This window comes from Nanorana parkeri, unplaced genomic scaffold (assembly GCF_000935625.1).
Source record: "Nanorana parkeri isolate BGI_ZX_2015 unplaced genomic scaffold, ASM93562v1 scaffold44, whole genome shotgun sequence".
Lineage (NCBI taxonomy): Eukaryota > Metazoa > Chordata > Amphibia > Anura > Dicroglossidae > Nanorana > Nanorana parkeri.
In genome coordinates this window covers 2659851-2675079 of record NW_017306312.1, presented here as the reverse complement: position 1 = coordinate 2675079, position 15229 = coordinate 2659851, and the positions used below count along the sequence as shown (strand labels likewise).

At 39.1% G+C, this 15229-nt stretch overlaps 1 protein-coding gene across 1 annotated transcript in view; it reads left to right on the top strand.

The window, feature by feature from the left end:
* METAP1D (methionyl aminopeptidase type 1D, mitochondrial) overlaps positions 1–15229 on the top strand; it is a 146300-nt gene that overhangs the window by 112207 nt on the left and 18864 nt on the right. The gene's annotated exons all lie outside the window — the stretch shown is intronic.

Below are 15229 nucleotides of genomic sequence, written 5' to 3'. Positions count from 1 at the left end.
GCAATTTTAGTATTTTGTTATATGTAATGCTATAGAACATTTGTGGCACCATCATGTGAACAGCAAGGTGGATGCGCCAGTCACACTTTTGGTTACTTGGAAGTAGTGAGGCAATGTAGAAACATGTCTGTATCTGAATCTGTTTTTTTTCAATAACGTAAAGATGAGGGCAACTTAACCTACGTATACAACTTTATAAGCATTACACAATGCATTTTCTGTCCCCATTAGTTTGAAATTGAACAGTTGGTGTAATTGAGCATATTTTTATATATACTGTCCAAAGACATATATGCCGAAAATTGCACTTTTGGCATGCACTTTTGGCAATGCCGAAAGAGCCATGTTTCGGCCGATACATCGGCGCATCCCTGGTTTCTTTCCTCCCTGCTGGGCGCTGCTCTGTGTTCCAGCGGGGAGAAAAGAAAGTGACGGCCGGCCGAGCTCTGCAGGACGAGAGCGCAGTGAGCGGCCGGCGTCTCTCCTCCCACACCGCTCGGCCGCCTATCACAGTCCGGCAGAGCGGTGTGTGGGCGGAGACAGCCAGCGCTGTCACAGGAGGCCTCCCTGCTCTGCTCGATCAGCCTCCTGTGACATTGTGTGTCAGAGAGGAGAGCGAGCACAAACACTCAGCGACCAGTGATCGCTGAGTGTTTGTAGATCATTGAGGATGGTATGTTAACTATATCCTCAATTATGAATGAATGGGAGTGATCTGCATCACCTCATGTTCATTCATAGTTGTAGGTATAGTAAACATACCATGTCCTCATGTTATCAATGAACAGGAACACTCATTCCTGTTCATTGATAACAGGGGATACATAAAAAGAGATAGAGTCTCTTTTCGGACTCTTAAGCTGTTCTGCTTCCTTTAGTATCTATTTCATTTTCCTCTCTTTGTCTGTTTTTTTTCTTTATGCTCGCACATGTGAGCCGTTTAATACATAGATGCTGGACAGAAAGTCTTCTATTGATATAGATATGGAGGAGATCATAACAAATGTTTGCTTCAGACATAGGCGGATCCCTAGGCCAGATATTCCTCTCAGACTGTTCTGATTTTAGTGATGGGGTATAAATTGGCAATAATAGGTGAATAGATATGTTCTGTTTTACAGAACTATTATATATTGTGTGTATGGCCTCTAGTGATCCCCTCCTACTACTTGATTATGCTAATGTGGAAGAAACTGTAATGCAATTGTATGCTATAAGGATTGTGCATCATGTGCTATTTTATTGTTTTATTGTACTTTGGAAAATTAATAAAATACTCTGAAAGATAAATCTCTTTTTCTATTTTAAAAGGGAAACATCAGGGGTCTGTTTAGACCCCCAATATTTCCCCAAAGCCCCTAAAAGCAATGTAAAAAAATCAAAATTTTTAATAAAAAAAGAATTAATAAATATTACAAAATTACAGTAAAAAGTTTATAAAAAATAAATAAAAATTAAATGTTAAAAAGATTTTTAAAAATTAAAATAAAAAACATTTCCGGTATCGGTTTCGGCCTGACAATTTTTTTTTATTTCGGTTTTGTTTCGGTTTTTACATTTCCATTTCGGTGGACCTCTGCAATCTATGCCATGTGAGATTTTGAAGTATTTATTTTTATTGAAGTCACTTAGGAACTAATGCTGTGCATTTATAAGTGGCCTGATGCATCTGTTTCCCTTAACTTTGACAGAACCTCCCCTCACCATAAAGAACTAGAGTAATAGCATTCCTATCTGAGACCAGTATCAGTAGTCAGCCAGCTGTACTTACAAGGCAACATGCATTCAGAAAGTCAAAGTGCTATATAAAACTTTATAAAAAGCTTTATAAAACAAGGCTTCTCATATGAAATGTGTAATTTGATCTTAAAGAAGGTATGCTGAACTCCAAACAGATATAAAGAACACACATTAATGCAGCTATGTATTAATAAATAAATAATCAATTGTATATTTTTTAAAGGTAACCAGTGTAAGCACATGAATTTGACTTAGTGACAATAAAGGCTAAAATCCCCACACACACACACAATACTAATGTAAGCACTTACCTTAAATGATGCCACTTAATCCGATCACCTTCTTCTTTCCTATAGTTTTCAGGAGTCCCTCCAGCGCTGGTGCCGGTCTCCGATCCAGCGCTGACTCCTCTGTCTTAACTGTCACATCCTGTTCCACGAAGTCTGTGCGGGTGCGCGCTGCTGCGTTTACTTACCTTGTGTCTCTCCTCGTCTCCCGGCTGAAGATCTGAACTGCGCATTTGCCCGCCCCAAGATCCTTTGCGGCAGCCCGAGAATTTTCAGATGTTCGGACGGGAGCGCGCGGCGGAGACATAGGTAAGTTTTAATCCTTTGAATTTTTTTTTCATCGTTTTGCATATATCTACTGCTTGCTAGCAATAGATACAGTATATGCAAAAACCGCTGAGGGTTTAATAACCCTTTTATATAAGCATCTTCCAATTTCCTGTACAACAGCACTCATAGGAAGCAACATAACTATGAGTTGTGCTGCATGCCAAATGTGCTGCATGCAATTATACAGACAGCAAACATGGCCATCAGGGGAGAGAGCAGAATGAGCAGTGAGATAACCTGTTCAGTCTACTCTTGCTCCTTCACTTTCAAGTCAGCCGGCAAGGAGTGGAGAGGAGATACTACTGTGTTCCTACTGTGTTCCTTCTACGGTATAATGGTGGCCAGATGCATCTGTTTCCCTTAGTGGCTTCATTCGCCTGAGAGAGCTGTTTAAATCTCAGGGCTGGAAGGATATAAACACAAATATTTTTGCAGGTCAAATATTTTCCTTATACAGTATGTATCTAATTTGTGCATTTACTTTTCAGCTTTAGTCATTTTAATTAGCATTTTATCATCAAGCTTGTTCTTTACCATTTTAATTTGGATGTTTGGCTTGAGCCATTGGCAATGGTCTGTCTATCTACAGCTAGCATAAAGAAAAAAGTTTCAGTTTCTTTAAATGTTAAATGCCTCATAGAATCACCTAGTAGAGCAGTCCAATGTGAAAATGTCAAAGCATTTACTGTAATTTCAACCCATTTCAGCAATACATTTTCAGAGGTTTCTTTAAGGCTGGTGCTATACTAAATCCTGCAAGTGTATTCATAAAACCTATTCCAGGTTTGGAACTGAGGGTCAGACCCACAGACACCCACATATGAGTTGTGATTGGTGGGTCATGTTTTGTACGGGCTTATACATGCTACAGATCAAGCCTTTGGCTCTATCAAATATAGACTAGAATTAGAAGTGGGTCTAATAGATGCCCTTTGCAGAGGTGGGAGCACCCAGATGCAGAACTATCTATAGCAACAACAATTTCAAGGAGGTGCAATGTGTGTGAACTGTAGCAGAGAGAATGATGGCATATTACCACCCAACCATTCTTCCCCCACTCTCTACAATTTCCCAACTAATATTAAAAACCAGAGGTGATTTAAGTGGACTGGAAGTTGGATTTTTAAAATGTATGTCAAGAGAAGAACTTTTTTTTCACATTTTAAGTAGGGTAGGGAAAGATTAGAACTCCTATCAGGTTTATACTGCTATCCATTAGAAATATTTAGACTGAAGTCCAGTTCTGCTGTCAACCAGTGCGGTATCTTTAGTTCCGGGTGAGGCATTCCCCAGCTTCGCCCCCGACACGTTCTGCCCCGCCCCCCAGCCCGATGAACCCCCGCCAGCCGAAGCCCCGGCCCAGACTCGGTCCAAAAGATAGTGTGAAGGAGGGAGGAGACAGGGAGGAGCCTCCCTGTCCCTCACTTGCTCGTCACTGCTGAGGCATCGAGATTAATGGGTGGGGGTTTTTTTTCTTTTTTTGATTGGACAGCTTGGACCAATGGCGGTTTGCCATTGGTCCAAACCATCAACATAGCTCACACCTCTAACAAAGAGTAGAGGCTGTGACATCTCTTGCCTAACTAGTTAGGTTACACAATCAGTGGGGAAGGCCGCTGCTGTGTCATCTAACTACATGTCAAAAGCTGGATGCAGCACTGCCTGTAATTAACAGGCAGCGCTCCGTCCATGACAGGTTACACAGCGGGGAGGCTTTCCCTGCTGTGTAACCTGTTACAAGCCACTCTGAATGGATAAAAAGCTGTCAGCTTCAGACTTGAAGCTGACAGCTTTTTCCTCCATAATACTAGTTGAGGCTCTGCCTCCCCTGACCGCACGTCCCTGCTGTCAACAGTTTCACCAGACAGAAAGTAAGGAAAATCTGCAACTGGGACATAGAAGTAAAAAAAAAAAAATAGCCAGGGGTCCTAGATTTGCCCTACTCTACTACAAGAAAAATGTTTCCCTCACTTCCTGGCTTGTGAAACATTGTCAGCATGACAGGAAGTGAGGGTATTCTACTCTTTCTCAGCTCTAAAACTAGAATTTTTTTTTGAGCTGAACATATACTTTAATATGGTCACATTTCATATCTCATAGAACAAATATGAATCTGTGTTTGCACCATAGAGGCAAACAAAGTTTAATGACATGAATAATTACTGTTAGTAATCAGATCAATGGGATGGTGTTCTACATAAGGGCCTTCAAAGTGTAGGGATTCATATTTTTTCAGATGCAAAATGTATCTAGAAAATGGGCGAAAGTGCGAATTTCCATGATTTAGCTGAATAGCTTGCTAGACCCATGCCAGAACTACCATGTACAGTCTAGCCCTTTTAGGCCCATGGCTACCCCTGATCCGTTAAATGTGTTTTTTTTGTTGTTGTAATATTTTATGTTTTAAACAGTACTCCAAGGAAAATAAAATAAATCATGTTGATGTCAATGCTAATAATGTGCCATGACAGTTACTGTAAATTACAATTACTATGCTCTTCACTGTACCTGAACATGCAATGCTATAAATTATCATTTATTACAATCCATCACAGTTGCTTTGAGAAAGAGAATACTAGATAAGTTCAACTTCATTGTCAAGAAAACACAATGATTTATGTGCCATTTGTACATCAGAAATGTCTTTTGTTTGAATAAACAGCCTTAAGAATGTATTCAGTGCTTTAAAAGGATTTTACTGGGAACTACCAGGAGTTTCTCTTCTATTTTGTTTTTTAAATATGTGAAATTCATGTATTTGTAAGAATATTGGGTCAATATATAGTAGGGTAGCTGTGGCTAGTGGCACGACAGAAACCGGGCTTTTCCTCCAAAAATGGCAGATGACACCTTGCTTCCCAGTCAGTAGGAAAACAGAGCACAGATTATGCGTCTTAGCAGGAGGAGTGGGAGCAGATATATAAATCTAATGCAATGCATAGAAACACCTATGGATGGGTCAGGCATTTTGTGAGTTCAAATTGCACAAGCAATTTCGTTACAAACAATATATAACAGTAAATATAAACCTTTTCACTATTAAGGGTTAGCATATTGTGAAGGATAATAATAGGCTCCACCCAGCACCTTTAAAACCCCACCTCCTATATCATTATAAGTATACCTTAGTAAAAATGTAGTATTAAAGCCCAATTCTAGCTTGGGCCAAATACAAACATATGGCTCTCCCGGCAGCTCTTCAAACTTAAATGGAGCTATTGCTATACTCACCCTATCTCTAGTGCTGTCCCCTGAAGACTCTTTCATAATCTCATTCAGAGTTGCTCCTCTTTTGGATTGAATGACACCCAGCATCTTAGCTTCATCCCCTACCCCAGACTTGTATGAGAATGCTGCAGAGAGTACTCCACATCATTACTTTGTGCCGCTTTCTGTAGCATTTAGAATCTGCCTAAACCCTTGGGCTTGAGGATTGAGGACTATTTTTTTATTTTGTCCAGACATTGACTTACATGTTAAGGGTTAAGTTAAGAGAAGGTTAAATTTTTAAGGCTGTCCCTTAGGCACAGAGTAAGGCTGTGTTAGGTTTAACTCTTTATTGTGAAGATAAGTGTTAAAGATAGATAATACTTTGATATTTTGTTTTACCACTCAAAATTCTGTATTCACATATACTGTTCTAAAAACATGAAATGTATAGGGCTTTGTTCCTTAAAGTGGTCTGAATTGAAAGGTTCTATACTGACCAAAAACAACATAGGTCTGAAGGAGAACAAAGTTCTCTTAAAAAGACGAGACAGACACTTAAGGCAGCACTACCAATCAAAGTGTGCAAATAAAAGGAGAGCTAGCTTCTAGCAAAAGGTGAGTGAGTGCCCCACCACTGGATAGTAATATTGGATATTATTCAGGATTTATATAGCACCAACAATTTGTGCAGTGCTTTACTATATAAGGAAGACATTACAGTTACAATGCAAATCAAGACAAGGTGGCAAGGAGGGCCCTGCCCATGAGAGCTTAAACCCTAAAAGAGAGGTGCAAGTGATTCAAGAGGTGGTAGCTGTGTGGGGATGAATTGTTTGAGAAAATGATAGTTTAGTGGTTAGGTTGAGGCAGGATAGGCTTCCCTGAAGAAATGTTGGATTGTGGTTAGTTGTTGTGCACTTTGTTCTTTAGCTTATGGAATGTGTTTGTATCTCTGGGATGGGGACGCAAACAGTGGTAAAAACAGAGGTTCTAACTCAAGTAGAAGTAGAAAAAAAAGGATTTATTGTTCTGTCCCCACCGGAGAAATCTTCACTGAGTGCTTGCTGTGGTGACCACCATCACTTGAATACGTTTTTCATCAATATAGAAACAGACCGCAGCAAGCCCTCTTCAACTATCCAAATCAAGTTTTTACTAGTGCTCCATTTTAAAGACCAGCCAGCAACTGGTAGAGCATGTGTGTTAATGCTGTAAACAGAGAAGGGGGAGCTGCTGCCAGATAACTCTTAAGAGGTCTCTCTCATCATGTTCTAATTCTGATTTATTGGTTAACACAGACAGTGCAACAGGAGAGAGTCTCTATGGCATGAAATGAACAGTGTCCCATATACAGACAATAACAATTAATCACATGAGTTCCTGGGAAACATAGAAAGCCATGGTGTGATCAGCTCTTACCCACCTTCCAGTCATAATTCAATATTTCTGTGTTTTAATGTTTTATCACAGCTATTGAAAAAATACTTGTTTTTTAGCTGCTGAAACCTCATTATTTTTTTTGTAAACAAATTTGTACAAACAGTTATGAAATTATAAAGATTCAGGCACTAGCCTCAAGGTGATCATTAGACTTAAAAGGATTATTAGATGGAAAGCCTGCTTGCGGTGAATTTTCATTTTTTGTTGTTCGCGTTGGTATAATAGCTGATTAGCATGCCAATTTTATTTTAGAGTAATGCTAAAGAAATAGCCTAAAATAATGTAAAATGTAAAGCCGAGTCTCTATTATTGTTGTAAGTACCTTTGCCGGACATTCATTTAGTAAATCTAAAACCTAAAACAAATTGTTTTGTTTTTCTGCTTAGCTGCTTATTGTGTTTTTTGTCAATTTGTTTCAAGAAGCAAGTGCAATATATCCCATGGATTACCCATCATGTGGTGCAAAGAGCAGAATTCCTCTTTTGTGATAGGCTCTTTCAATTGGCAAGAGACTTCCAATGGGCATGTGGTTCTATATGGAGCAGTCAGTTCTATTGCCCAGGGAGCATGGAGCTGGCTTCCCAGCCACTCAGGAAGTGGGGGGCGGGTAACAATTCACTGGCCAGCTTCCTGATTAGTCAGGAAGCTGGCCAATCAGGAAACCCGGCAGTGAGTCATTAACCGCCCCCCGGCTTCCTGATTGGCCAAAAAGCCGGCTCCATGCTGGTGATCAGGGAGCACGGAGACAGCTTGCCAGCTAATTAGGAAGCCAGACGGCGAGTCATTACACACCACCCGGCTTCCTTAATGGGACTTCCAGTATCGGTATTCAGTACTGGCTACCGAAAAAACTATATCGGTGCATCCCTAATTAACACAATGGTGCCATCTGTGTGATTGTGTGACCAAGTCAACTCTGTTTTGGGACATGTATTACCACTATAGCATAGCGTTGGCCTGTCATTCTTTTTTTTTTTTATTCTCCTCATTCAAAGGGGGCCTTCCCCCAAACTATATTTTACCCAGGGGCCCCCACTGACCCTAATCCAACCCTGTCCAGAACTGTTAAATTAATATTACCTTGACAAATACTTTTTTTAAATAATTTCATACAAGAAGATTATTCATAAAAGAACATGTTCAAAATGAAGATCACCTGAAGTAACGGATATTAATGGGTGTGGCAGTCTTTTGTGCCTTTGAGTAATAAATGTTTGAAGTGCAGGTAAAATACACATTGACGCCAAGGAAAGTCACTTAAAACAATTTTATTTTTCTGGCACAGAGAACAGAAATAAGTAGAAGGCACACCCACCTGATAATCTGCATATCTGTTCAAAGGTGAAACATACAGAAAAGACCATATAATTTAAAATGTCAAGTTTTAGCTTTGCCATTAGAATTGGTGATCCTTACATATCCAAGCTTTCATCTAGTTAACAGAAAACGGTAAAAACTTTTTAATGAATTCTGTGCCACTTTTCTTCCAATATCAATAACTCCAAATACTCAGAAGTGGTTTGTGTATATGCTATTGCTACCCAATAGATTAGTTAATTTGACTGACATTCATTCCGTCATGCAACGCTGTACTGAAATTCATTTTATACAATTTTTTAGGGACACATAGAGCTTTCTTTTGGTGGTATTTAATCACCACTGGGGGTTTTATTTTTTACTATATTAAGGCAAAAATTACCGAAAATTTTAAAAAACAACCCCTATATTCAACTCTAAAACATTTATTATTACCCAATTTTTTGGTAAAATATAAAAGGCGGGGTCACGTCGGGTAAAAAGACACCAAACATGCCAAGCCGTAAAATTGCGTGCGCGCGAGAACGAAACCTCAAAAAACTACCATACCCAAAATTGGCCATAGGCGACACTTTAAAAGCTTTTACCGCTCATCAATTTAGTGTCATCAGTGATTGATGGCCCTAGAATTATTGCTCACACTCTGACGTTCGCAGTGATATGTAACATGTGTAGCGCAATTGTCATTTTCACGCGCTGGCGCATCGAACGCGTATTTGAGTTTATATGTGCATAAACCTGGGGGACTTCAACATTTTGTTTTTTGTTTTTTACTTTTTTTTTTTATATGTCTCTCCAGGCGGTGACTGCACTCTACGGTGCAGAGGGGGGGGGAGCAAAACACAACATACAACCGATAGGTGGCTATAGAGCCGCTGATCGGTTGTATGTCAAACAGCCGGCAACGGCTGTAAAGAACGGGCGGGTTTCTTCTGCACATGCACGCGCGCTAGGAGGAAGAAAAAGCCATCCAATTACGGCGAGTCTGTGTGAGTCTGCCGATTGTCCGTTCTTTCACAACGGGCAGACGGCAAGTGGTTAATGCAAGGATGTAGACACAAGGAAGGAAAATGCTATTAGGGTTGCACAAAATCATCAAAATATTCATAAAACATACCAACATTAATTATATAAAAATTCACAGAAACATTTTCCCTCTACATGAAAATGATGACAACTTTGCCTGTAAAAGTGCATATAAATGCAAAATCTAAAGTTCATATACTTATAATCAGGTGCGGAAAGGCGCATTTCCCACCTCGCAGCTATACGTCACAAAGGGGTGGTAAATGCCCCTGCCACAACTGCCACAACTGCCACCACTGTTTGGGCCAGGAAAGGGGGTGGCCAGTCGTAGGCAAATTCAGGAGAACTGGGTTTGCACCAAGCCCAGGCTCATCACTTATTAAAATTAAGCCTCATCGATACGCAAAGAAAGTAAATAAAGAGTGATTAGTCCGTGGTGCCTAAGCACCTAGATGGATGTATCAATAGGTATATGTCCCAGTAAAGTTCTAATATGGGTTCTAATATTGTCAAGATTTTACTGTTAGAAAGAAAATCGTTCTTACTTTTTTTTATAATCCATAAACTCCATAAAAAATTAATCCTCAGGAAACTGCAACAACCTTGGTTAAAACCCTTGCAATGTGCACAGATTACCCAGTTTATGTTCTGAAAAAATAGCTGTTTGTGTCACCGTGTGCTTTCCAAGCTGATTCATGAATGGGAGGGTCTGGGTTTGTGATAAATAGCTGGTGTGCTTTCTCTGTTCCAATAGGGAAATGTGAAGTGTTGGCCTCTCTTTTTAGTAATTAACCCGTAGGGAGTATGCCAAAAAATAAATTCCCATAACAAGGGATGCAAAAAATGTTGGCCAATTTTGGTTGCGGTCGTTTTCTGCGATTTCGCAGGCGCGCGCCATTTTAAAGGTTGACATATTTAGTGTCTATTTATACGACGGGACCCCGTCTTTTATATTATACCAAAAAATTGGGGTGAAAATAAATGTTTCATAACATTTTATAGGGAAACATGTTTTTTTTACAAAATTTAGGGTACTTTTTTTGTTATATAGTAAAAAATGGTATAAAATTCATTTCAGTACAGCGTTGCATGACGGAATAAACGTCAGCCAAAGTACCACAGCGCTGAATACTGAAAAATCGCCTGGCCAGGAAGGGGGTGAAGCACCGCGGTCTTCAAGTGGTTAACTTGTATCTTAGTGCAAACGTCTAGAAAAAAACAGTCAGCCAATCACAGAAGCAGGAAATAATATTTTGGATGAGTTATGTACACCAACTTTGTACAAAACTCCTCCAGGGTACCATATTGCATTGAATTTTATGACAAATTTCGAACATTACAATGGCTACAATTTTAAATGGAAATTTAATTTTTAATAACATTAAATTACAACATGGTGTGTGCAACAATTATATACTGTATGCTATATTCATTTTTTCAAGATATTTTTCATTTTTATTTTTTTAAAGTTAAGTGGAGTTACACTTTAGGGCTTCTGAACATTTGCTGACACCTTTTACTGGTCTTCTGAGGTCTGTTACCTCCCTCCCCAACAGAGATGATAATAATAGCCAAAGTTGCGGTCACTATGTTTGCCCTGATGAAGGGACCTGTGCGGTTCCGAAATGTTGGCTATATTATACATGTGACGTTGTTCTACAATAAAAAGAACCTTTGGATTTATTATATTGTGCTAGTGTTAGTGATCTTCATTTTTATCATCTCTGGGGGTTTTTGTTTTTTTTAACAGGTAAAGTTTTTATTGGTTTTCATACATAAAAAATAAACTACATAAAATACAGTGAAACTTACATATCGACATTCCAACACAGCATAACAGCAATCAGTACAATACAGTAATGAAAAAAGCAAAGAAAAATACATTTCCGACTAGACAGATACTTCACCCAGTCCCCCCCAGATCCGATCAAATTTGCGCACACAGTTTCGACTTATGTATGTTATCATCTCTGGATTTGCACGGCGCCATCCGTGGACATCACTGCAAGCACCACTGCTATTTCAAGCACCAAGAGGTCCTGATTGCTGTATGGTGTGCAGGGGACACTTCTGTTTATTGATCCCTCCCCAACAGTTCTTCCAGCAAACTCTAGTCACAGTGAATCAAGGATCTGAATTACTTTAGAAAAGACATGCCTTAGTTGCACAGATACTCAGATTAGGGAGATGCACTAAATCTATTTGTTCTGGTGACCCTTGCCACAGGGACAGAAAGACAGTGATAAGAAATACAGCATTCTACAATTGTAACTAAATCAGATGAATTATAAATATGTTTTATAAATATTAACCCAATCATGACCATGTTCCAAATCCAGATATTCAATCAGTTCAGTACCATGGACAGTGATTCCAAAACAATTTTACTTCTTCAAATAAATGTATTTTTTGTCTAAAGCATAAAACCTACTGTCAAGTTTCATTAAAATGCCCCTTGTGTGAGAAACGAAATCTGACTTGTCTGGTCTTTACCCGTGGTTGAATCGAGGCAAACTCACCTGCATAGATTAGTATGCATTAGCTGTACATTCTTCACCTCTGGTCAGTTTTTATGTAGCCGGAGGGTTAGTGCAAATGAAAATATTGAATGAATGTATGTGCAGCAAGTCCACAGAAAAGGTGAAAAGAGCAGTGTGGTATCCAGAAGAAATCATTAGATTCACCCATTCAAAATGAGAAATGTTTCTGTGTGTAGTATTTTCAAAAATTTAACATTTCCTGTTTATAGATAATGATGAGGAATGTGCTTTATAAATCAAGGAGATGATTGGTCAGCAAATCTGTGGCAGGTCTTCTGTGAGTCTGACATTGAATGCTTTAAATATAGACCCCTTATTGCCTGAGGTCCCTCTAGAAGCCAAACACATGTAGAAAGATTTAAAAAATGGGGGCTTTGTGTGGCCACTCCGCCTTTACAGTAGGCACACCCCCCTCCTACTGACCTCCAATGGTCCCAAAGCAAAGCATGCACAGAAAACAAAATAGACCGGTTGATATTTTCGGTAGAAAAAAAGGATTGCATGCTAAATAAATATTTGAAAAACAGAGCAGGAATCACAATATTCTAGATGCAAAGAGACCACTGACCCCTTATTATCTGGAGCCACTCTTCCTCACCCATATTAACCCAATCACTGTCTCATCTGTTTCTCCATCACTGACCCACCTCACCCATATACTCCCTACCCTTTTTTACCAACCCTGGTTCTGCCTCCATAAAAAAACGAGTTAGGGCAGAAAATGTCCAGGGTCAAATTCACTGCGAGGATAGAAGCCCTGCCAATATTTTATTATAATCTGTGCCAATCTCACTCTCACTTCTTGTGTGGTCATTTAGACCTGATGTGAGATAGATCTTCCCAACACAGGCCCAGACGGCACACAAAGATTCTCACAGGGGTTCAGGCCTTTCCTCATTCTACTTAAAACTGAAATAAAGCCTTTTGGCTGGGGTTGGGCTTTGAAGTCTTGTATGGTGAGCTTCCATAGCATGACATAGAAGATATAAATTAGCAAATTTGTTTGCTTGAATTAGAGCTCAATTCTAGGTTGGTAGCTCTCCCAACTTGGATCCCCCTGCCTCTAATTTGTTTTCATTTTCCTGGCCAGTCATGTGACATCCTGGGGACTTCTTCCTGCAGTGGTAGATGGTCATGAATGCTTCAGAGAATGGTGCAAATGCACTGATGTCTGTGCCATTCTCTGGAGTATTCTTCTGTGAACAAAGAGTGACACGACAATGCACCTCCAGGGGGGCGGGTCTGACACCCTGGGCACAGGGGAAGTAGATTTAATTATGCCGGGTGTCTTTAATCTCAGAAGAACTTGGTGGCCCAGAATGGAGGAAGATGAGTAGCGTATCGCTTGAGCATATAGAGAGTGGTGAATGGCAATATTTTTATAAAATGTATAAAGAAGAGAAGTGGAGGTTGGCTTTAAGGTTTGACCTAGGTCAGGCAGATTTACAGAGCTGCAAAAATTTCCCAACACACCAGTGATCCTCCCCAGTCCTTCTAACATATCTTTATCATGATGGACAGAAACAATTGAATCATTGGATTTCTTACTGTTAGGCTTGAGGCCAGACAGTGACAAGACAATGAGCCTGTACTGACTTATTTATCAATTCACTTTGGAGGTCATGTTAATTTCTTAATTAAAGGAAAATGAAAATATGGTGAATTGTAAATATTTTCTTCCCTTTGAGAAAGATCGCAGGGCCAGGTTTGGCAGGGTGCCTCTGTGGCAGATTTTTTTGAAATACATTTTTTCATTAGAAAATATAAATTTAATGTTTTTAATCTTTGTTTTTTTTGGACCAAGACTTATATTTTCAAGTCCTCCTATGTGTGTTGGTCGATTGAAATCCATCATCAGCTTACAGTTAATTTGCCATAAATTATACCGAGTGCCATTTATAGATATGCCATATTAAGCATAACATTATTTACCCAAATTAATTTTAATAGATCGTAATGAATCGGGCATATTTATGATAACTGCGCATCTGCATATCATTTGCATGACATTTTCTGTGTAGAACACTCTGCTTTTACCATGATGTTAACCTCTGCTAGTGCCGCATCATTTTCCCAGGTTAAGACATTTACTGGCCTAGCCAACCTATGTAAATTGTACTTGCTTTTGTACACTGTGTGCAGACGTTAGATTTCAGTGCTGTGTACTGCAATTAAAATAACATTTTAGACTTACTTTTGTGCCTTTATTTGTCAGAGGATTTAGTTTCATATCATCAAATTATAGAAAACAGGAAGTGTTGCTAAAAAGAGCATACAGTAGCCATATGTATTGTGTGTTATTATTTTGTAAGGGCTCACACAGTTAAAGTATATCTAAATCCAGAAGCAGTAGCTGCATTCATTTTGTTTTTCAGTTTTTAAATGTATTTTCACCTGGTGATCAGGCCAGTAACGCACTTCCTGTTCTCTGGTGACAACGCTGTATTGTAGCTAAGGAGGACTAGCACTGTCACTCTAGGCTGCTCTCCTGATTTGGTACATAGGAAGGGAGGTATTCTGTAGTCCACAGAAGAGAACCAGGAAGGCTGATAACATTGAGATTTCATTTTAGTAGACAGAAAGTTATAGGGACACTAGATTTCTAACAGGATCAACAATTTTATTTCTCTGTACTTATAAAAAATTTACTTAGCCTGAAAATGAAAACCAATGGAGCCACCACATCCAAGGACTGGTAAGCTACATTTTTGTTCTTGGGTTAGATGGTTTTAAAGTAGTTGTGAATAGAGTGGAGAGGGATTAGAACCTCTGTTAAGTTTTCATTGTTACCTGTGCCCTCCTTAGGCAGATTCACCCTCTCTATGTGTCCAGTTTTCACCTGAGCAGAAATAAAGGAGAAATCTTCCATTGGGGACACAAGTTCTGGTGACTCTGCTGACTACCAGAGATTTCCCTCACTTTGAAAGGATTTCTTCTTAAGTCATGTTGTGACTATCGGACAGGACATGGCAGGCAATCGGCCCAATGAAATAAAGAACTGATGGGTTATAACCCTCCCTTACTTTATCCAAAATGAAAAAAAAAATGGCTTCATCCTTCAGTGTACCAAAATTAGATCAATGAAATACTAATTCATATTGGTTGCTATGGGTTCCTTTTTTTTTTTTTATAGTGTTTTTGATTAAGGCATATATAATATGCAATTCAAACTGTATGGAAATATAAAGCAAGAAAAGTAGATCATACTTAATCTAGATATGTTTTGTATTTTTTATATATATATAAAAACACGCAGTATTGCAGTGTGCAATGATACCTTTCTTATTGGACTAACAAAATATATAAAAGACAAGCTTTCGAGAGTGAACCTCTCTTCTT